The sequence below is a fragment of the Spermophilus citellus genome (assembly GCF_964194105.1).
Source record: "Spermophilus citellus genome assembly, chromosome: 1".
Taxonomy (NCBI): domain Eukaryota; kingdom Metazoa; phylum Chordata; class Mammalia; order Rodentia; family Sciuridae; genus Spermophilus; species Spermophilus citellus.
In genome coordinates this window covers 28,346,963-28,370,596 of record NC_138182.1, presented here as the reverse complement: position 1 = coordinate 28,370,596, position 23,634 = coordinate 28,346,963, and the positions used below count along the sequence as shown (strand labels likewise).

The 23,634-nt window shown below is 39.0% G+C and overlaps 1 protein-coding gene across 2 annotated transcripts in view; it reads right to left on the bottom strand.

Moving 5' to 3' along the window:
* The window catches only part of FRY (FRY microtubule binding protein), a gene marked incomplete at its 5' end in the record, with an annotated part of 420,839 nt that extends 398,271 nt beyond the window's left edge, over positions 1 to 22,568 (bottom strand). Inside the window, one exon of one of the 2 annotated variants that reach the window (XM_081286098.1) lies at positions 22,378 to 22,568. The remainder of the gene's footprint in view (positions 1 to 22,377) is intronic. The other variant, XM_081286096.1, reaches the window with a different exon arrangement.
* Between the last annotated feature and the right edge of the window lie 1,066 nt (positions 22,569 to 23,634).

Below are 23,634 nucleotides of genomic sequence, written 5' to 3'. Positions count from 1 at the left end.
CCAGAGGGTCTGTCTCTCCTTCCTCATTCTCAAAGCGGGGTCCAACTCACCAGGGATTTTGCACAGTGAATTCCAGGGCAGCTTCATTGTGAAGGGAGGGAGACAGGCAGGGGCACTATTTTGGGAAACACCAGGGAAAGTAAACTTACAAACTACTGGATACATCTTCCTATTGGAATCAAATGGCCTGATTGTTTAATAGGAAAGGAAAAAAAAAATTCTTTTCTATAAACAAATCTAAAAAAGAAAATGGAATAATTTTTAATTATTCTATGAACTTGATTACTAGAAAAAAGCAACTAAGGGGATGGGGCTGTAGCTCAGCGGTGGAGCTCTTGCCGAGCATGTGTGAGGCACTGGGTTTGATTCTCAGCATCGCATATAAATAAATGAAAATAAAGGTCAAAATGTCATTCAACAACTAAAAAAGAAAAAAGCAACTAAATCCTTCTGGTCCAGAATGGTTTGGAGACCTAAGTATCTGGTTTCAACAGGTTAAATTATTAGTTTTGTTGAACAACTGCCCTATCTCCAGGTGACTGGCATTGGTGGACGAAAATTTAAAAAAAAAAAAAAAACACAAGACAAAAAGAGTATGAAAAACTCTATTGTGAACTGAAAAGGAGGGAATTAACTGCTGTTCTAGGACAAGAGCTTAGAAGCTGTGGGAGCCACACTTCTCCATATAATGGAAAGTGTCCTGATCTATTATGCTATTTACAGCCACTGTCATCACAACTATATAAAAGTTTTAAACAAGCAAACAGTAGATGTTTAATATCTCACAGGCTAAATGCATCTTCTCATTATGCTGAAAAGAGCATTATGAAGTAAATAAATATCATTAGAAGTCTAACAAAATAAGGAGACATTATCTCCATTGCATGGAGGAATTGATTGATTAAAAATATAATTTTATTTATTTTTGGATTATTAAGCATGTAGTAGGAAAGACAATTTCTCAAGGATGTATGTACATATATACAAAGTCCTCCAGTCATTTAGTTCATGGCTAGTACCTTATATCTGAGAGATATATGAATCTAAATATATTTAAGTCTCTCTTTGCTTATAAAAAGTTGCATTGAGGGCTGGGGATGTGGCTCAGTGGTAGAGCACTTGCTGGTATGCATGAGACCCTGGGTTCAATCCCTAGCACTTAAAAAAAAAAAAAAAAAGTTGCATTTACCCGGACAATGATGTGAGTTCTTCAAAATTTCCATTTTATCTCCATTTAGGTTGTTATTAATTTCATTATCAATCATTACTGTTGATAATATGCAATATACATGATTTTTGGACAAGGTACAACTAGAAGACTGATTTCAGGTAGAGCTGTATAAAAGGCATTACACATACAGTTTCTAAAGCATTTCCAACTTAAAAAATTGTAAGGTGTATTTCAGAAATATACCAATTTCATTATGGTAAGCCAGAATCTATTCTGCAAATTAAATTCTTTTCTGAGAATAATTAGAAGCAATAAATGTCACTGCCTTGGATTAAATGTTGTCAATTCTAATTCTCTTACTATTTTTTAAAGTGTAAGCACTTTTAAAAGTGTTCCTTCTAGCATCTGAGAGGTCTGGAGCCACTCAGGTAGCTGCAGGAAATAGCTGTATATTAAAGGATTCCAGTGTGGATGAAAAGTACCATGACAATCCAGAGAGGAAAAAAGGACTATAAAAACAGGGAGAGTAAGTAAGAAAGTACCCACATCTGGACTAATTTAGCTTAATGGACAAACGGTTCTGCACACATAGGTTTACAGCCCCAGAAGGCACATTATAATGTCCACACAGATGGCCCAAGGATCCATCCAGAGAAGCAGAGCTAACTTCAGCTCTGTCTCTGAAGACAGAAGAGAGTGGCTGCATATCAGAAAGATTGCCAACCCAGAGTAGAACATCTGAAAAACCAGCAATATTTGGAACTTATTCCTCTGTGTTGACTGGATGAGGCTTTATTGTACTTGTGAAGTGGTACAAGATAAACTATAAATTGCCTGGGAAGCACAAAGCCCTGAGTTCTTTCCCCACACCATAAAACAAAACAAAAAAAGTGGTATTTCTCAAATCAAAGAGAAAAGGAAGCTTAATCCTTATAAATATGGTAAACTAAGCTACTGCAGATGCCAAAGAAGGTGCTCTATTTGTAAACAGAAGGATCTACTGGTTTCTAAGCAGTAATGGTTCCCAAACCATATATGATACCAACTGTAAGATAACTAGATAAACATCAGTCATTCACTACTATCTTCTGCTTTGGTTGGTTAATCCTGAGATAATCTTTTCCTTGAGTAGACATATCATCTTATTTAATATGTGTTCAAATAAAATAGATGCCACCTTGCAAAGTTTCACAAACAAGTAAATCCATCCACAAAACTCCAGAAACATCATTCAAGTCCACAGATAAAACTCACAAGTAGACCTAACAGTTCAAAGGGTTAACAGAAGGTTAATTTAGCCAACCAAATAGATGATGCGAAATACAAGTTATTTAGACTATCTGCTTTCTGGATGCAGTGGTGCACACCTATGATCCCAGTGACTAGGGAGCCTGAGCCCAGAGGATCTCAAGCTCAAGGCCAGCCTTGGCAACTTACTGAGACCCTGTCTCAAATTTTAAAAATACAAAATGGTCTGGAGATGTAGCTCAGTGGTAAAACACCCTTAGGTTCAAAGTAAGGTTGAATCTTCCCTACAATACTGACATTAAGACTGATTAAAAACAATAACAACAATATCAAAACTGGAAGTTTCATACTTTTTTCTCTGGAATGTATATTGGATCCATACATTACAGACTGTGTATGACACGATAATTAAACAGTGCCCACGTTCTCACAATCTAATTGCATGGGAAACAGGGCTTGATTAAGACTTGATTACTTGATTTTGATGTATATCATTTCAGACTAGTCACTTTTTAAAAGGCGATTTTGGTTTGAAATGAGAATAGATATACAATAAAGCACAATCCCTGGGATGTGGCAAAGGCAGTTCCAGGAAAAGTTTACGCGTGCCCACATAAAATAAAATAAACATCAGAAGATTCCAAATAAATAACCTAATGATGCATCTCAAGATCTTAGAAAAACAAAACGAACCATTCCCAAAACCAGTAGAAGGAAAGAAATAATGAAAAGCAGAGCGGAAACTAAGGAAGTAGAGAATAAAAGAACAATAAAAGAGATCCATGAAACAGAGTTGGTTCTTTGAAAAGATAAGCAAGAATGATAAACCCTTAGTCAGACCAACCCAAAGAAAGAGAGAAGAGTCAGGTGTGGTGGGGTATGCTTGTAATCCCAGTGGCTCAGGAAGCTGAGGCAGAATTCAAGGCCAGCCTCATGATACTCCACCATGATACCTCACCTGAGTAATTAAGCAAGGCCCTGTCTCTAAAGAAAATATAAAAAGAGCTCAGTGGTAAGTGCCCCTGGGTTCAATTCTAGATACAAAAAAAAAAAAAAAAAAAAACCCAAATAAATAAAATTAAGGATGAAAAATGAGATATCACAATAAAAATAAAGATACTGTGTCCATCTACAACTAAAAAGAAAAAAAAATTTAAAAAGGGATGGTGCTGGGGTTGTAGTTCAGTGGTAGAGCACTTGCCTTGCATGCGTGGGGCTCTGGGTTTGATTCTCAGCACCACATAAAAATAAATAAATAAAAATAAAGATATTGAGTTCATTTACAACTAAATATATATATATATATATATATATATATATATATATATATATATATATATATATAAATAAAAAGAAAGAAAAAGAAAAATGAGATATCACAACAGATACCACTGAAATCCAGAGGCTCATTAGTAACTATTTTGAAAACTTATACTCAAAAACTTATACTCAAAACTTATTCTCAAGTCCAGAGAAATAGATATCCCAGATAAATTCTAAACACATATTACCCGCCAAAATGGAACCCAGAAAAATTAAACTGACCCATAACCAGCAGTGAGATTAAAACTGTAATAAAAAGCCCCTCCCAACACACCAAAGCCCAGAACCAAACAGATCCACAGCTGAATTCTACCAGATTTTTTAAAGACCTAACTTCAGTGTTTCTCAAATCATTCCATAAATAGAAAGGAAGGAAACACTCCAAAGTATAAGACAAGTATCAGCCTGATATCAAAACCAGGTAAGGACATTTTCAAGGGGAAAAAAAAAAAAAACTATAGGCCTGTATCACTGATGAACATAGATGCAAAAATCCTGGCTAAAATATTAGCAAATCAAACTCAACAACACATTAAAAAGATCACACACCATGACCAAGTTGGTTTCATTCCAGGGATGCAAGGTTGATTCAATATACACAAATCCATAACTGTAAAACACCACAGAAATGGAACCAAGGACAAGCCCATGATCAGCTCAATAGATGCAGAAAAAAACCTTTGACAAAACTCAATGCCCTTTCATTAAAACAAAACAAAACAAAAACCCTGAAGAAACTAGAGTCATAAGGAGCTTACCTCAATATCGTACTAAAGGCTATATATATGACAAACTCAAAACCAACATCATACTGAATGAGGAAAAAAAATGAAAGCATTTATTCTAAAGTCAGGAATAAGACAAGGATGTCCATGCTCACCACTCCTTGAAATTTTAGCCAGAGCAATTAGGCAAGAGAAGGATTTAAAAGGGATACAAATAGGAAAAGAAATCATATTACTTCTGTTTGCAGATGACATTGTCCTATATATAGAAGGTCCTAAAAAGTCCACCAGAAGCTGCTGAAGGTGATAAACAAATTCAGCAAACCAGCAGGACACAAAATCAACATACAAAAATCAATAGCTTTTCTATATGCAAGCAATGAATCCACTGAGAAAGAATCAGGAAAACAATTCCATTCAAAATAGCTTAAAAAAAAAAAAAACTATTTAGGAATTAATCTAACCAAAGTGGTAAAAGACCTCTACAGGAAAAATTAGACAACGTTAAAAAAAAAGAAATCGAAAAAGACAAAGGAAAATGGAAAGACATCTCATATTCGTTAATAGGCAGAATTAATATAGTTAAAATGGACATACTACTAAAAGCAATCTACAGATTAAATGTTATCCCCATCAAAATAGCAACCACATTTATTATGGATATGCAGTGTCCCCAAAAGACTCTGTGTTAAAGGCTGGGTCCCCAATGTGGCAATGCTCCGAGGTGGGGCTTATAGGAAATGACTGGATCATGAGAGTTCAGACCTAATCTGTGGATTAATCCACTTGATGGATTAATGATTTGAATGGGCTATAGGGAGATAATGGAAACTGTAGGAGGTGAGACCTAGTTGGATAAAGCAGGTCACTTCGGAGATGCCCTGGAAGGATATTTCTTGTGTTCAGCCCTTTCCTTTCTTTTTTCTCTCTTCTGGTTTTCGCTCCCTAGACCCCCACTTCCCCAGCTTTCATGAGGTAAAAAGCTTTGCTCCATCACCCCTTTCTACCATCCACCATGATACCTCACCTCAGGCCCAAAGCAATGGAGCCAATCATGAGCAGAAACCTCTGAACTATGAGCCAAAACAAACTTTTCCTCCTTTAAGTTGTTTGTCAGGTATTTTGGTTTTAGCAATGAAAAGCTGACACAATCTCAGATCTACAAGGAAAAATCCTAAAATAATCCTAAAATCAAGATTCAGATTACCCAAAGCAATCCTGAGCAAAAAGAGCAAAGCTGGAGGCATCACAATAACCCATTTCAAATTATACTACAGAGCCATCATAACAAAAACACCGTGGTACTCACATGAAAACAGACATGTAGACCAATGGAACAGAATAGAAGACACAGAGAAAAGCCCACACAGCCTTAGTCATCTGATTCTTGGCAAAGGTGCCAAAAACACACAATGGAGAAAAGAAAGACTCTTTAAAAAACGGTGGTGGGAAAATTAGTTATACATATGTAGAAGAAACTAGATGCTTATCTCAACTGAAAATGGATCAAAGACCTAGAAATAAGTCTAGAAATTTTGCAATTGCTAAAAGAAAATATAATAAAATAAATACTCCAGCATATAGGTATAGCAACTTCCTGAATAAGATTTTAATGGCTCAGGAACTAATACCAAGAATCAATAAATAGGATGGTATCAAACTAAAAAGCTTCTACACAGCAAAGGAAACCATTAAGAATATGAAGAGAAAACCTATAGAATGGGAGAAAATCTTTGCTAAGCTACTCTTCTGACCGAGGATTAATAACCAGAATATATAAAGAACTCAAAACCATTCACCCTCAAAAATCAAATAACCCAATTATAAATGGACAAATGAATTAAACAGACAATTCTCAAATAAAGAAGCACAAATGGCCAATAGTTATATGGAAAAATGTTCAACATTTTAGCCATTAGGGAAATGCAAAATCAAAACTACACTGAAATAACTTTCCTATGTTATATGAATACACGACCAGTGCAATTCCACATAACGTACAGTCAGAAGAATGGGATCCTAATTAGAATAAGTTATACTCCATATATGTATAATATGTCAATATGTCAAAATACATCTACTATCATGTATATCTAAAAAGAAAGAATAAATTTTGAAAAAATGACAAAAAACAAAACTACACTAAGATTCCATCACACTCCAGTCAGAATGGCAATCATCAAGAATACAAGCAACATCCAGACATGGTAGTGCATGCCTATAATCCTAGCAATTTGGGAAACTGAGGCAAGAAGATCATAAGTTCAAGGCTACCCTCAGCAACTTAAGAAGGCCCTAAGCAACTTAGTGAGACTTTGTCTCAAAATTAAAAATTACAAGGGCTGAGGATGTGGCTCAGTGGTTAAGCATCCCTGGTTCAATCCCTGGTACCAAAAATAAAAATAAAAAAAACACAAATAACAATAAATCTAGTGAGGATGCAGTTGTGGGAGGAACTCTTCTTACACAGTTAGTAGAAGTATAAATTAGTACAGACACTGTGGAAACTATCAGAGGTTCCACAACAAGCTAAAAATGGAACTACCATATGATTCAGCTATATCACTCCCTGGCATTTATCCAAAAGAATTAAAAATAGTATACTTAAGAGATATATGCATTCCCATGTTTATAGCACAACTCACACAGCCAAGCTATAGAACCAGGCTAGGTGTCCATCAACAGATGAATGAATAAAGACAATGTGGCATAGGCCAGGCACATGCCTCTAATCCCAGAAGCTTGAGAGGCTGAGGCAGGAGAATTGCAAATTCAAAGCCAGCCTCGGCAACTCAGCAAGGCACTAAGGAACTCAGTGAGACCCTGTCTCTAAATAAAATACAAAAAAGAGCTCTCCAGCCCTTTTTTTGTGGGATATGGCTCAGCAAGGCACTAAGGAACTCAGTGAGACCTTGTCTCTAAATAAAATACAAAAAAGAGCTCTCCAGCCCTTTTTTTGTGGGATATGGCTCAGTGGTTAAGCACCCCAGGGTTTAATTCCCCCCCCCAAAAAAAAAGAAGAAAGAAAAAAAATATGGCATATATATAAGATGGAGTTTTTATTCTACCATAAAGAATAAAATTATGACATTTTCAGGAAAAATGGATGGAACTGAAGAGCATCATGTTAAGCAAAATGAGCCAGAATCAGAAAGACAAGTGTCATATTTTCTCTCATACCTGGAAGCTAGAGATAAAGAAGTGAAAAAAGGATCTTAGGAAAATAGAAGGGGGACCCTTAGGGGTAGAGGATGGGAACCAGTGGGAAGGAGGAGGGAGGGTGAGGGAGGTGCTGGAAAAGGAAATTGATCAAATTATGTGCAGACACAAATATGCCACAATGAAACCCCACTATTCTGTGTAATTAATATGCAGCAATAAAACATTTTTTAAAAGGAGATTTTGTTTAATTAGTTTATGCCATCTAAGCACCTAATATCAATACTATTGGGAAGGGGTACTGGGGATCAAACACAGGACCTTGTGCCTGCTAGGTAAATGCTCTAACACTGAGCTACATCCCCAGCCACTTTTTAAATTTATTTTGAGATAGGATCTCACTAAGTTGCCCAGGCTGGCCTTGAATTTGCAAACCTCCTGCCTCAGCCTCCAAAGTAGCTGGGATTACAGGTGTGCACCACCACACCTGACCTAGTATCATCACTCTCGAGGAACTTACATACTGAGCAGAAAACAAAATAAAATATAATCAATCTTCACTGCATCTGTCATGCAAAAGAACATACATTTTTAATTATTGTGCTAGTATTTTAGAATCAAAGAACTTTGAAGGTGTATTTGAACGAGCCACTCAGAGCTACAGGCAAAGCTGTAAAAATTTTATGTCCACTTGAGCAGAGATAATAAAGATCTATTCATAAAAGTTAGATGGTGACCCAGTTTCACCATATAGGTTGCATCTTCCTGCAGCCTTCAGATCATGTCAGGAGTGGACAGCGTCAGCTTCCTAATTTTGTGATTTCTTGGATTCACTGAATGCTAGGAAAGTAAAGGGTTTTGGTTTAAAAGGGATGGGGGATGAGAATAGCAAAGACAGTAGAATGAATCAGACATAACTTTCCTATGCTCATATATGAATACATGACCAGAGTAACTCCACATCATGTTCAACCCTAAGAAAGGGGTCAAATTGTAATGGGTTGCACCCCATGTATGTACAATATGTTGAAATACACCCTGCTGTCATGCATATCTAAAAACAATTAAAAAAAAAAACAGAAAGAAGCTGACTTTAGCTAACGCTTTGACTATTCTAGCAAATAAGTCGTACTGTTGCTGAAGACATCTCAACAGGCAGTAGAGATCGATGTTTAAATGCTGTTAAAAGTAGTACATTTATAAAATGTAACAATAATGTAATTTATGTAATTAGTTCCCTATAGGATTTCTTTTAATATTGTGGTTTTTATCATCCTAGTTGTCAGGTGGGAACACTAAGGTTCAGAAAGTTCACTGATGACTAAGGTAACCCAGCGAATGACAGGCATGGTACTAGCAAACAGGTGCATTTGCACCTACTGTGGGGCCATTTAATTACACACATGTGGGGATAGACTAATTGCCCTGTGTGGAGAAGAGAATATAAAGAGAAGAAGATAAGCAAATGTATATAGAAGATACAGTTTGTATTGAAATTCTTTTTTTCTGAAATAAAATAAAATGTAATAAAATAAAAATAAAAGGCACTTCCACCCAACAATGGCAGAAAAATTTGGGAATCAATCTCAAACTTCTTCCCTTCCAGAATTAAACTGAGTAAAATTTGCTTATATACAGCAAAGAAGAGGTTAGTGTAAAGAGGAGAAAAGTTAGAATTGTGGTTCTTACATATTTGGTAGTCATGGATTCCTTTAAACCCCCATCAAAGATACAGATGTGTTTGGAGAGAGAGAGAAAGAAGGGAAGGGAAGGGCATGTGTATTTTGCCCATGTTTCAACAGACATCAAGGCAGAGATCACTGATGCCCTGAACTTCAACCAGGATCCAGATAAAATAGTAGTGCTGTAGCCATTTCCCTCAGGACCCTTGCTGGCCTTCAGCTGTGTTTCTTGTTTCTGAATCCGGGGTACAGCTGGCATCCACCCCTCACTGCGCCGTGGGCATTCTACTGGGGGTAGGTGGGAAGAGGGCACAGATCCCAGTCCCTGCTCTCTCTGCCTCCTAATCAGCAGCTTCAGAACTCAGCCCTGGCTGGACGCTTAGGAGGCCGTGCCAGCTTTGACTGTCTTCTACTAACGGAGGGTAATTCACATATAATTTCTTTTCAACACTCCCAGTATTCCTTCCTGGTGTGAAGGACATAATCCAAGAAGAAATGGAGTTCTGCAGTTTCAGGGGGGAAACAACAACAACAACAACAACAACAATGAATAGCACATACTATAATGTGTCTGTGTTCAATTGACATTTCTGATAAATACCCTGACTGTTTAACAAACACTGGGGAGAAACTGAAAACACCAAAAAGGCACTCATCCAATCTGCAGGAGCCTGTAAGTGCTGGCAAACATCAGCGTCTGGGAAGGCTTTTAATGTTATTGATAGCTTATTCAAATGGGCTGGAGCAGTCCCAGGGGCCTGAATCGCCACCACCACTGAGGAATCGGCCACTTAGAAAGAGGGGAGAACAGAGCCTTAATCAAAATGGCCCTTCTTAGCATCCCTGATGTATCCAGAGGGCAGCAACCCTCTCTAGGGTTTCTACCCAATTAGCTGCAAGAGTGCCTTGAAAGTCCAAGGGCCAAATGACTTCCTTTAAGGAAAGGAAAAAAACAAAAACCTTTTAAATCAGTAGTGCACTTTAACAATTGTGATGGTCACAGAAAACCCCAGGGTCTTAAAAGTTTGTTCTTTTGGATGCATCCTATGTCCTTGCTGATAGGACAAAGGTTAGGGGGACAGGGAAAGGCATGGTACAAAAGGAAGAAAGAAGAGAACTGGAAATGCAGAAAGAGCAGTGGATCTAGCAGCCTAGACCTCAAGTGGGGGTAGGAAGGGAAGGGCAGAGAGGGAGCTCAGGAGAAGCAGCTGTGCCGTGCTGGTCAGGGCAGGCAGGAGGGTGAGCTGCCTGCATGGGCACATTAGAAAGTTCTAAGGACAGTGCTCAACTGTAGGGAAGCGAAGAGAATAAAAAAAAAAAAAATTGAGACTAGAGAATGATGACTCTCATTTATTTACAAATGGATATATGTATTTTATAGATACTTCATATATACATACTTTGTTTTGTTTTTGGTTTTGGCATGAGATGAGGGATAAACTGGGGACAGACTGAAGAAAGAGAAAGTGATGGTACTCTAAAAACATGTGTGGGTAAAATCTCTGGAAAAAGAACCAAAAAAGAAGAATAGTATCTTATTCTAATGGTCCAACGCATGCCTAGTCCTCTTCCCTGGAAGTTTCAGAGACTGATACAGTCAAGACAGGCTGGTCTGCACGTCTCTCAAGCAACCAAATTTTGGTTACCCCATTAGGCTCAGAATTAGGGGCTAATCACAGGGAAAGAAGAAACTCTAATCTGTCCATTTGTGAGAAATTCCAGTTGAAAGATTGATGAGGAAGATTTAAACTACCATGAAGTTTGGTTGCTGTCAGTGGGTTTCAATTATCTTTGGCATCTTGGCTCCCAGGAGAAGTGATAATTGAGAGGCAGCTGTAGATTGTAAGATGGGGAGGGTGTCAGCATACTGAATGGCAGTTTTTATAAGCAGATGCGCTTGGTTTTAAGAGGCCAGGTGGCAGGGTTGTGTCTCCCCTGACATTCATCTATCAGAAGATGCAAGGCAGAAAGAGCTCATTTGTACTTCCATATCAGAATTGCTAGGATAACTGTAAGATGCTGCATAGACCATGAAAATAACGGAGGCTCCTGATGATAATCTAGGCAGAGGCAGGAGTCCTGATATAGAGCTCTCACTTAGCAGGTGAAGCCAAGCTCAGGTTACTTCAAAACTACATGAGGCAGAGAATATGTCCTAAGTAGAGATAAATACAGTTCTTAGCTTTGGTGTTGAGAAGTAGCTTTTCTACTGACTGTCTCAAAACACAAGAACCAAGCTCTGATGACTTCAGTCTGTCATTAAAAAAAAAAAAAAAAAAAAAAAAATCTATGTAATGATTTACCATCATGGAAGGATATTTGGGATGAATTTACTATTTTTAAAAAGCAGCTTATAAAACAGTATACTAAGTGATTTCATTTGTACAAACAATCTCTCTACACATGAAAAAAATTTGGGGAAGAAATGGAAATATTCAAAAATGTAAATAGTGACTACATTTAGGAGGTAAGGTTATGGATAGTTTTTATTTTCTTCTTACTTGCCTGAATCTTTAAAGGTTTCTTCACTGAACACATTACTTGCACAATAAAAATACATTTTTATTTTGTAAATATGTTTTTAATGTATTAACATAGAAAAATGTGTTCAATTACATTTTAAAATGTGTTTTCAAAGAGGGTTAATCAGGTGTCACATACCCAGGGTATTGGACTTCTGAGAATAAAAGAACAATTTGATAACTGACTTCTAAACACTCCCAAGTATTTGCCTAACAAAAGTCAAAGGGATACAATGTAGGCTTCATTGGCTACAGTATATTTGGAAGAATATTTAAGATCTGCTGACTATCTGAGATCCTGCAACTGAATACTCTTTTTGATGTAGTCAGTGTTTCAGAAGTACACTGGAGGTTGTCTATGGTTTTCTTCTCTGCTTGAGAAGATAACAAATCCAAGACTGAAAGGATAGCAAATAGAGATACTAATTCCCCAATCTTGGCACGAATGTGTTGAATGGAAACTTCCCTCTGTCCTACTTTTGGTGGATTTAATTCCACTGTTCTGCTGTGGATGCAGCCTCCTGCAGAAAATAAAGCTGCTTCACCCTCCTTCCTTTTAAAGTGCTTCCTTTTCTGTTCTGCTTCCCACTCACCTACTCATTCCATGTAAGGAAGAAAAGACAGGTCTCAATGGAAAACGGGGATTTCAGTGCTGGACTTGTGGAGGTCTACAGAGACGCTCTGCAAATATGCAGAGATGAAGAGCCAAGGTAGGGTACGTGCCATAGCAGTGGACTTGACTAGGCCAAATCTGAGAGAAAAATACCTGCAGCTTTCACAACATTTTACATCACAGTTGTTTCCAAGGCACCAATAACAACTGTACCATTTAAATACTTGAAACGATTACCTTACACACTTACAACAAACCTGTCCAGTAGACAAGAACTCTAAGGAGAGATGTTTTGAAATTAAGCACACCCCTCCCAAACAAAACAAAACAAAATTAAGCAGACAATGGAGTGTGATACAAAGCTGAATGTGTAATTCTGAGGACACTCTGGGTTCTTTTCCTAACTTCCTCACTGGGGTCATGGGGAAATACCTAATCTCTTGTCCTTTTGTTCTTTAGTTTCCTAATTTGTAAAACAGAGACAATAACGGGCTCTATGGCACAGGGAGGTCAAAGGATATAAAGAGATAATGTTAAGCCCTGAGAGCAATACTAACCACATAGCTTTCAACAGCCATTGATCCCCTGCTTATTCTGAGGAATGAGGGGACAGTAAGTCCAGATCACTTTGAGTCAAACATCTTTCTCTTTCAAAAATATAGTCAGTATATTTGCCCTCGGTACCCATGGGGGATTGGTTCTAAGACCCCCGAGGATATCAAAATCCACAGATGCTCAAGTCCCTTATATAAATTGGTGAAGTATTTGCATAGAACCTAAGCACATTTAAATCTAAGTATTTGCTATACCAGAGTGTTTATGGATAACTGCAAGAAAAAAAAATATGTACATGTTCAGTTCAGATGCATTTTTCCCCCTGAGTAGTTTTGATTCCAAGTTTGTTGAATCTGATAATGTGGAATTTATAAACACAAAGGACTAAGTATAAAATGTAGCCCCAGCTCTGTGGCCCTTTGAGACCCTATTCAGATAATTTTGATGGTGAGGAAAGTCTTTCTCCATTTCCAAATAGTACTCACAGAGATGGTTTCCACCTCCAGCTCCAAGAGGGACAAGAAAAACAATATCAAGTGAATACTTCTTGGAGAGTGAGATCAAATTTTAAATTTTCAACATTATTTTAGATATTGTGCTTTTAAAGACACAACTAAGGCAAAGCCACTGTCCAATATACCACAATTATTGATGAGTGTCCACACTGAAGTCTGTTGTTGAATGTGTTTCTACTCTCTGGGGAAACATCAAAGTAAAAGCAAATACAAAATTCTGTCTCAAATGGTTTCTGAATAAAGTCCTTATAATTTACCATGTTTAATGGTGGTTCAAGAGCTGTTATTGTTATTTTTGTCTTACTAGCTCAACAGATGAAGAAAGAAGTCAATGGAGAGGGAAAAATTACATATATATATATATATATTCTTTTTTTCTGGCACTGGGGATTGAATCCACGGGTGCTTTACCACCGAATTACATCTTAGTCCTATTTTTATCTTTGATTTTATTTTGAGAACGGTCTCAAGGTTGGCCTTGAAGTTGCGATCCTCCTGCCTCAGCCTCCTGACTCCCTGGAATTAGACATGTACCACTGCACCCGGCTCATTTTGATTTTTGTCAAAGAGTGGCAATCAAGGGACATGTTTTATGCTCTGGACCTCTCATGTGATGATCTAACATTGGTCTTTCCATGTCCCAAATATCTGCTCCTCTCCCTCAATCATCACGAACTAGATTCTGAGTGCTTATGCCACAAATCTCATATTCACATTAATTCCTTACTTCGATAACTTTTCACCACCCACATTCTTTCTCCTGTTAGAATTGTATCATTGTGTTCTATTATTTTTATGCTTTCCAGTTTTCCAATATATGCACTTTGTAAAATGTCATCAATATTCAGAAAATCTTAATTAAAAATCTTCATCCTGTGATAAATATACTACTTTGCTTACTTGCTTTTTCTTTTCTTTTCTTTCTTTCTTTCTTTTTTTTTTTTTTTGCTTTCTTTTGTCTGTTCTTTCTTCTCCCAACATTTAACATTATGACCTATCTAAAATTTATTGCATATTATGGTTATGGCCATAATGTTATTGTTTTTCTACTGTTTTCTTCAAGTGGTTATTTTACTCTAGCAAGTTTCACTAAGTAAATATCTTTTCTTTAAGGCTTTATTACTTATTTGTATGTTTTAAATCTACTAAGTAATCCAAATAATCAAAATATAGACTATCTATACTACTATTTTTAGTCATCCAGTTTTCATTCAAATATCATAAAATGTATACAATGGTCATTTGTAATAGATATTTAAAGCAAGTTTATCTTCATGACTTCTATTTATTTAAAAAGCAGTTTTTATGTTTTTCATTCACCCTTCTAGACAACTCATCTATCAGATTATAAAGTACTTTGTGAAAGCTCTTGTTCATAATTAATACGAACCTCTAAACCAAAAAAGGCTGGGAATTTCTGTGTCAACCAGCCAGCCAATATTTTCTAATTCAACCAATACTTATTAAGTTCCTACCCTTTGCAGGTGCTTAACTAGGCTGTAGGTCCAAAAGATAAGCAGGATATGCCTCTTCTCACTGACCGCCCCCCAACTCCATATGTGCATAAGGTTCAAGCTAAAATGGAATGCAAATATTTAAAACACCTCCAGGAAGGCTGCCACCCACCTCCTACCCCCACATTAGGAGATCCCCCTTAGAGGAATCGACAGAGAGAAAAGGCTCCACAAAGCCAAGGACTTATGAGTAGTTCTGCATATGGTCTTATTTGTCTGACATTCCTTTTTTACACAGGCCTAACTCATGTATGGAATTAGAGGTTTAAAAAAAAACAAAACATAAAAGCTTGGAATGAAAAATGCTCACCTGGTTAAGAGACAGGTTTAACCAAGGACTGCCTGATCAATATCAAACCCAGGTTAGCCACAGGAGCCAGGCAGCAATACTTTCACTGGCCAATGTAGGCAAATACTGCCGCTTTAAAGGCTAAGCTGTCTGTTTGGAAATTATCAGGGAACAGCTGTGATCCAGTGAAGACACTCAGACAATCTCCATCAATGGAGAGAAGCTGCTACACAAGGGAGATGTGTGCAAAGTCACAAGAGAGAAGCAACTGTGAGCAGAGGGCGATTCCAGAGTTTTCACGGGGAAGGAACTTCCCCTCTGAGAGCATTAGATTGACCTTCAGTTTATGTTTTCTTTATTATTTCTTACCGTGCATGGTCAAGATTCTAAGGAAAAGCCAGTGGACTATAAAGGCATTCTAATCATTAACCAACCACAGAAAGAAAAGTCAGGAGGCTGATCGGAGCAACTAGTCATTTGATTTACTTAGCACTGAGACCTAACATTTGTACCTTCATGCACTCCTGCCTTTCATCATTATGAGTAATGTCCTGAGTCTAACCCCGTGTCCCTTCCACTCACTGCCATCTTCCATCAGAGGTAATATGGGGACATTTAAACATTCTGCGCCTAGGTCTGTCACCACCACGTTGTCTGTTAATTACCTTCATATCTCTCCAGTACCATTACTTTGTGTGTGTGTGTGTGTGTGTGTGTATGTACCTATCATCAGATCATCTGATTAATACTGACACATGCTATTTTGAGTAGCATTTAGAAGCCTATTCCTAAGCACAGAATCTGTAACACACACACACACACACACACACACACACACACACACACACACACACTTTCTTTAGCTCCAATTTTACTTTTTGAGAAAAACCCTTTTTAAAAGTTGCATGTAACTTTCATGTTTCCTGACTTGTGTTGTATTTTAAGTCCACAGTGAATAAGGAAATATACCAGACATATGATTACCTTAGAGATTTTGAGATCTTATAACTAAAAATGTGTCTGCTCCAGGGTTAACTAATGTTTTCAAAGACTTAAGTATTTTGCCTCCTTTTCATCCTGAGGGACTTATCCATCACCTGGGGATCTTTTATGTAATGCACAGCCTCTCAATTTTTCTTTTTTCCAAGATAAACACTGCACACCTGACTACCGTATCCATCAAGATGGAGTGTTAGTGTGGCTGGACCATCTGGCACCATGACTCAGATTTAATTAATGTTTACTGAGTACATATGTCAGACCCCTAGCTAGACTTAATATTCCATGTGTCTATGGGCCTAATTCATTAGTTGACCATTAAAAAAAAAAAAAACTTATATACTAACCATAAGTATTATTTTCTATATTCTTAAGTTCTGACATGTTGGGGCCTGGCTGACATGGAGGGACTGCCCCCACCTAGGGCTTGCCAATGCCTGCAGATGGTAAGGACTCATCTGCAAGCATATCTCCAAATGTAAACTAACTAATCGAGAGCCCACCCTGCTGCCTCCTTCAGCAGGCTCATATGCTGTGAGTTAGGTACAGGACAATTAGTGACAGCCCCCATGCTCCAGAGCCTGCTGAAATTAGTCAAACTAGCCAATCCTAACCCTGTTTACCCTGCCTCACCTGTTGCTTGCCACAGAACCACAATAAGGGGTTCTGCCATTTTCCCTGGTTCCCTCTGACCTCTGACCCACTCTGGGGTGTCCCTGATACTGCCCTCAGTGTGGCATGCCATGCCTCTTCCTTCTAGGGAAATAAGTATAATAAACTTCTTCTCCTTCTTCTCAGTCATTTTCACGTCTGCACATCTTACCATACCCGTTTAAAAACAAATCCTGGGTATCATTAGAACACTGCACATAATTAGAGAATTGGTTTTCTTTCATCCAGCTGTGTTCGGTAAACAGGTTTAAATTTTTTTCTTTGTCATTTACATTACTTTGTCTGGCCCATGTTAATAATACTTAATAAATGTGATTACATGTAAGTTCTATCAGTGATAACCAAAAAGACTCAGTAAGTATTTTCTAGTATATAAAAGAACCAGCTCTGGTCTATCTGCCATGCCCCTTCATAGCACCCACCACTATGCTAAATTGTGTCATTTGCAGCTGGGGACATGTAGTGATGACTTGCCCACATCAATCATCCTCCCTTGAGCAAGTCAACTGAATGTATCTTAGAAACCCACAAGGGACCTCAGAGTGTCAGACATGTGTTCAGAGGTCCCACATTTCTCTGAACTAGAAGCTGGATGTGCCTTTGCAGGTCCAGCTGTTACATTCAGAGATCATGGGGTTATATGGGCAAGGCTAATTCACTTTGGATTCTTGGGACTGCTTCTGAGTTGTTGCTAAGCTAGTTCCCCTGCCATTCCTCCTGCTGGCATCTGCAGCTAGCTTCGCTGTCTAGAAGAGCCTTCTGCTTGACTGGGCAGCAGTGAGGAAGCAGAGGCCCTGCAGATGGAGATGTGTCCTGCCCAACAAAGTTGTATTTTTTTTTTTGGGGGGGGGGGGTCACATGTCAAAAATATAAATATGCCCCTTTTTGGCATAAACAAATGGACTATAAAGCAAGCTGCTTGAGTAGGTTTGTCTTCGTGGGATTATATACCTAGGCAAGGTTGCTGGCACTGAGTTCTGTTTCAGAGGGCCCTATGGGAGGAAAAAGGCATTTCCCTGTTCTTCGTAATAGGACAAGTACATTAAATTACATAGAGTCCAAGCAAGTCATGGTTTTAGATAATACAAAAAAAAATCCAAGATATAAATTGCTATAAATTCCTTCAGTGAAAAAAAAAATCAATAAAACTATGCTGGAATTTCTTCTATTCTGAACTAGTTTTATATCATCATTATAGCATCAAGTAGTTTCAATAGGGCTCTATTAATCAAGAACTTAATGTGGGCCTGTCCCCCTTTATTCCTGTCACCATCATATTTTTAAGAATATGTGTTCCAACCAGCAGGAGGGCAGTGAACAACTCCATGTGTCTTCATCTTCCATGGGAGGACACTTGTTCACACATTTACAGATATAATCAGTGAACAGATTTACTTTGTATCACAGACTGTCCTACCTGGTTGGCATATAGTGGAGAACAAGACAAAAAAAAAAAAAAAAAAAAAAAAGTCCTTGCCCTCTTGGGGCTTGCAGTCTAACAAAATGCATGACTTTATGAATGAATAGATGGATGAAAGAAGGTAGGCAAGTTCAGTTCATAAAACTAAGTGGGCACAGATTAGGGTATGTCATTGATAATTTTTCCACATTCTTAATGTCCCCGAAATCAGGATATATCTTTATATTGACCTGATCATAGTCATGGCACAAATGTCATGACCCTCCATGTACAAAAACTTGGTCACAGCTATTCATTTTGTTTTCAATTCTACTGAGTTATGGCTATTGCTAGTCCTGTACATGTTCTGCTTAATTGCCATTTAAATTGTTTTCAAAAAGATTACGCTATGACTTGGCTCTGCAAGGAAATGTAACAGTATATGCATGAAAGCACCAAAACAGAGCAGTGGGACATAAATGTTGCCTCACCAAAGGAAACTTTTACCCTTGACTGGCATATCCATAATGCCTTGCAAAGCAAGATGCAAACGCTTTACCAGAATGAAGAAAGAAAGACACACTGGTGAAGCCATGTCCAAATCTGTTACTGATTCATGCAAAGGCACTGTCCCACACAACTCAAGCAATGCTACCAAATGTACTGGCAAGAAAAATGTACTCATATCCACAGAAGAGATGAAGGAAACTTGAAAGCCATCAAAAACTAGTGTGATCTATTCAAGTAGTGTCATGGAAGAACAGCATTAAAGTGGTATGCTGTAATCAAATTTTTCTTTTTTCTTTCTTGTACAGCATAAGAATAATGTCATATATTACAATTGACAGTATTTTAGATTTGACAAAATATGGAAAATAAGATGGGATTGCTGGTTACTGAGAAGTTTTAGAAACAGAATTTAGAGTAGAGGTTTGTTGATTCTGGAAGTACATGCACATACATGATTTTAAGGAAACTATATAAATTCAATAATTTGGTATAGTTTTACAAGTCACTAATCATTTAAGAAAGTCCAGTTACTTTTCCAACAATGTTTTTGGCACATCTTCCATTCTGGGGCAAGAGTGTGACAATGAGCAAACTTCGTGTTCTACTTTTCCTACTTTAATTGGTGCTGCTCCAGTTTTTTGGCAGAGATAATAGAGAGATAGTGCCGGGGCTCTATTCTAATCTCAAATTCTACTACTGCTACAGAGGATGGAGTGAAATAATTAGACAAGAGGGTCCATTTAAAATCCCAAAGCATATATGCAGGACTTTAAGATTCTTGCACTAGAGTAACACGAGTAAAGTGCCAACTAGAAGGATATGATTCTAGGCAGCATATGGTTACAGCTCAAAAATACATTTATTTCTTTCAAAGCTTAGTATTTATAAATCATTTTAGAGTCATGTACATCTAAAATGAACAAATTTAAAAATTAAAAAACAAAACCTAAAATATGCTGTAATACAGAAGTGGTGTTCTAATGTGAAGATGGTGAGGCCCCGCAAAACAAAAACAACAACAAAAAATCATTCTAGAACCAGAGTCAAATACCATACCAAGGAAGAGAACAACACACACACACACACACACACACACACACACACACCAAAAAAAAAAAAAAAAACCTGGGGAAGAGAAATTAGAAAACAATGGCTATAAATTATAATTTTAGGCACAGCTTCCAAACTTACTGTGTCATAGTTGTGACATCAGTTTTTGATGCTGTTCATTCAAGTGACAGCTGCCTTAGTGTAAAAGTGATTATCCAAGCAGGAATAAATGTGTGGCCACATTTGTCATCAAGACAACAGGTAAAGAGGTTTTTCCAGAGTGAGCACATATTTCAAAAGTGTTGAAACTAGGCTACGATGTACATATGGCATTTCCCACTATGGAAAAGGCCCACTTCCTGTTCCTAGAGCCCTATGTTAATTTCCTTTCTGATAGGTAGCGGGGAACTCAAGGATTCCCCAGAGTAAAACCACTTTCCCCAATGACTTCATTTTAGTTGTTCCTTTTAAGTAGGTCGGCCTGTGTCAGGAATTCTCTGACAGTTGGTACAAGGGGATGTGTGTGCCAGTGTGAACACTGCAGGGGCTATGTTGCTGCCAACCAGTAGGGAGTATGTGCAGAGCTAAAATAGACTCACATAACTGAGTAGAGACTGCTCCTTAAGTGCCAGGGAGGGAAACACTGGGTTACCTATCGCCTGGAACTGACTTACCTGAAAGGATGATGGGTTGACAGGTCTAGAGGTTTCCATCTGAATTGAGGGGAAGGCTGGGAGATCTAAGGAGGCTTTGATTTTTATGCATATGCACCAAGGGTGGGGGGTGAGGTGGGCTCCCAGAGAGAGAAGACATTCTAGAAAAAGATCTGATACATTAGGCCAGTAGAGATAGTGTATGTTGCCATATTTGGATTCCCTACTATATTATAACAGAGTAATTCTCAAAAGAGCTAGGAGACAACATAGAGTAGTAGTCAAGAGCATCAGTAGGGAGTTAAAAGACCCGGTTTCAAATCCTACCTCTATCATTTGCTGCATAGTTGTGAGGGGAAATTACATAAACTCAGGGAAAGTAATAACATCTGCTTAGAGTGACTATAACAACTAAAGTAATAATATATATATATATATATATATATATATATATATATATATGACACCTAGTAATGTGTCTGACACACATAATGTGCTTGATGTATGGACACTATTGCAAACTGTCCTTAAATGTAAGTGCTCTAAATAAGATGATGTTTTCTGGTGGAAGGGTAAGTTACATGAACTGGAACAAGACATTTCAAAGGATATTATAAAATTGTCTTATGGTATGAACGGATCTTGATAAAAAAGAGTTTAAATGTGAGAATCCACATGTGTGATCAAAAAGATATGACAGATTAAATAAAATTCATGTTTTAAGTATATATGTAAGATCTGCTACTTGCAAGACTATGTGCTATCTACATGTTACTCCTCTACCCTGAGTCACTTTATGATTGATGTGTTCTTACAATCTCAGATAAAACTTAGTTCTAACTGGAATTGGAATTTTTATTTTATTTGTTTTATAAAGCTAATAATGCTCACCTAATCCACCTCATTTGAAGACTGAAACCTGCCTTTCTTCAAGTGGGCACACACTTTATGTATTTTTTTGTTCCCGTCTCTCACACTAAATGATGGGCCATAACTTCTACCCACTTGCTATGTGCCACAGCAACTGTCATAAAACTCAGGGAAAGCCAATTGAAAATAAGTGCTAAAATATTAAAGAGTCTAACAGAAGTTATCATTGTCACCTTGGATGGTGGCCCCGACATTGGACACATTGGATTTGGGAATCTTTAATCAGAAGTTAAGTTTAAATTTTTGAAGCTCCTACAGCATAAGTCTTGGCAGAGACTATGCTACGGGAAAGGTACATGGGACCAGAGACTACCTGCTGCATTGTTTTCAAGCCACAAGTTGGGGCTGTGTCCAGAAAGCCTCCTTCCCAAAGGGGATTCCCACAGAGGAATTTCCTCAAGGAAAAGTCCTACGTCAAGAATGCTGCTCAGGTCAGAACCCGGGTTCCCACGTGCCCATATTCAGTGCAGAGGTGTACAGCATAGGGTGGGCTGCCTCTCTTTAGGGGCGTGGGCCTCAAGGACCATCAATCAAGTCAGGCTGCTCAACTCTGGGCATCAAACTTTCTCCTGGAACAAAACCTCTTTCAAACCACATGGAGGCAGGAGGAGGATGGAGCCTGGGGATGCCGTCAGCTGCTGCCCGGAGACAGCCCTCCTCCCCCCACTCGCTTCCCTCGGCCCCCACCCTCTTCCTCGGAGGGAAAGCAGCCCAGACAGCGCAGCCCCGCCCAGCCCCACCCACCCGCTCACCGGCCCACCACGTAGTCCACCCAGCCAGGAGCTTCACAAAGCCACTTCCCAGGCGCTGAGATTCCCCTCGTCAAGGGTGCGAGCCGGGCTGGGTACCTTAGGAAGAGGCCAGGACACCGGCGCCCGAGGGGTCCCGCAGCATCGCCCGGACGCCGCCGCCACCGCTGGAGGCTACTTCGCTGGGCCGAAAATCCGAGCCGTGGGAGCAAGGCGCTGCCGCAGCCACCCGCGCAGATCGCGCTCCCTGCGCCGCGCTCCGCTCGCTGCGCCCCGGCTCGGCTGCCCGGCGACCGCCACTGTCAAGTGGAGCCCCGCCCCCTGCGCGCCGGGCGAGCCGCGGACCCCCGGGACGCGCCGCCGCGCGGATTGGCTGCGGAAATGGCTGGCCCCGCCCCCGCCGGCCGCGCAGCCCAGCGCGGGGCGGCCCTCTCCCGGGGCACCCGGAGGGTGGGGTCCCGTGCTGGGCGAGGCTTCCTGCGGGCACCCGCGCGCTGCGCCTCCGCGCCTAGGCTCTGCAGCTTCTCTCCCTCCCTCTCTCTCCTGTGCCAACCCAGAAACGAAAAGACGATCCAAAAAGGAAAGAAGAGGAAACATCTTCTGTAGGGACCATCTCGGGGAGGGCAGTGGCTGCGGCAGTTCTGGTGTGAAATCCTGTTAGTATACAACCATATATCACCCAAGCCCAGGACAGGCTACCTAGGGTGGAGTACTGGGATATACCTGGAGGTTTGGGCGGTGGGGGTTCTTGTTTTTGTTTGTTCTTACTTGCTTGCTTGTTAGCCTGAAGGTGCCCTTACACACCTTCTAAACTTCACCTTATGAAGAAACTAAATCCAGTTAATTTGTCCAAGGTCATAGAGCTAGTTGGAGACTGATTTCGTTTTTTCATACCAAATCAAAGCTGCCGCAGATTTTATTTTTATTTTTGTTCATGGGAAAAGATGCATTCTAATATGTAATCCTATGTGTACGGCACAGCAAGAGATTAATTAAAAACCTATAGAGACAGTTGATGGTTGCTAGGAGGGAAATGAGGAGTGAATGATAATAGGTGGGCTTTTCTTTCTTAGAGTGAAAACAACATTCTGAAGTTTGATGGTGGTGGTCGATGCACAATCCTGACTATTCTAAAAACCACTGAATTGTACATTTTAAATTGGTGAACTTGACATGTGAATTACATCTCAATAAAGATAATACAAAAATGTTATTGAGAGTGGTAGTGCTGTGGGGAAGCCCACATAAACACATAGTAGAAGTGTCACAATCCTGCTCTTTGTGGGCAGAAATTATAGTTTACTTGCTGGCATCCACCCAGCCATTCAATAATCCATGTCCATCTTTACCAAAGAT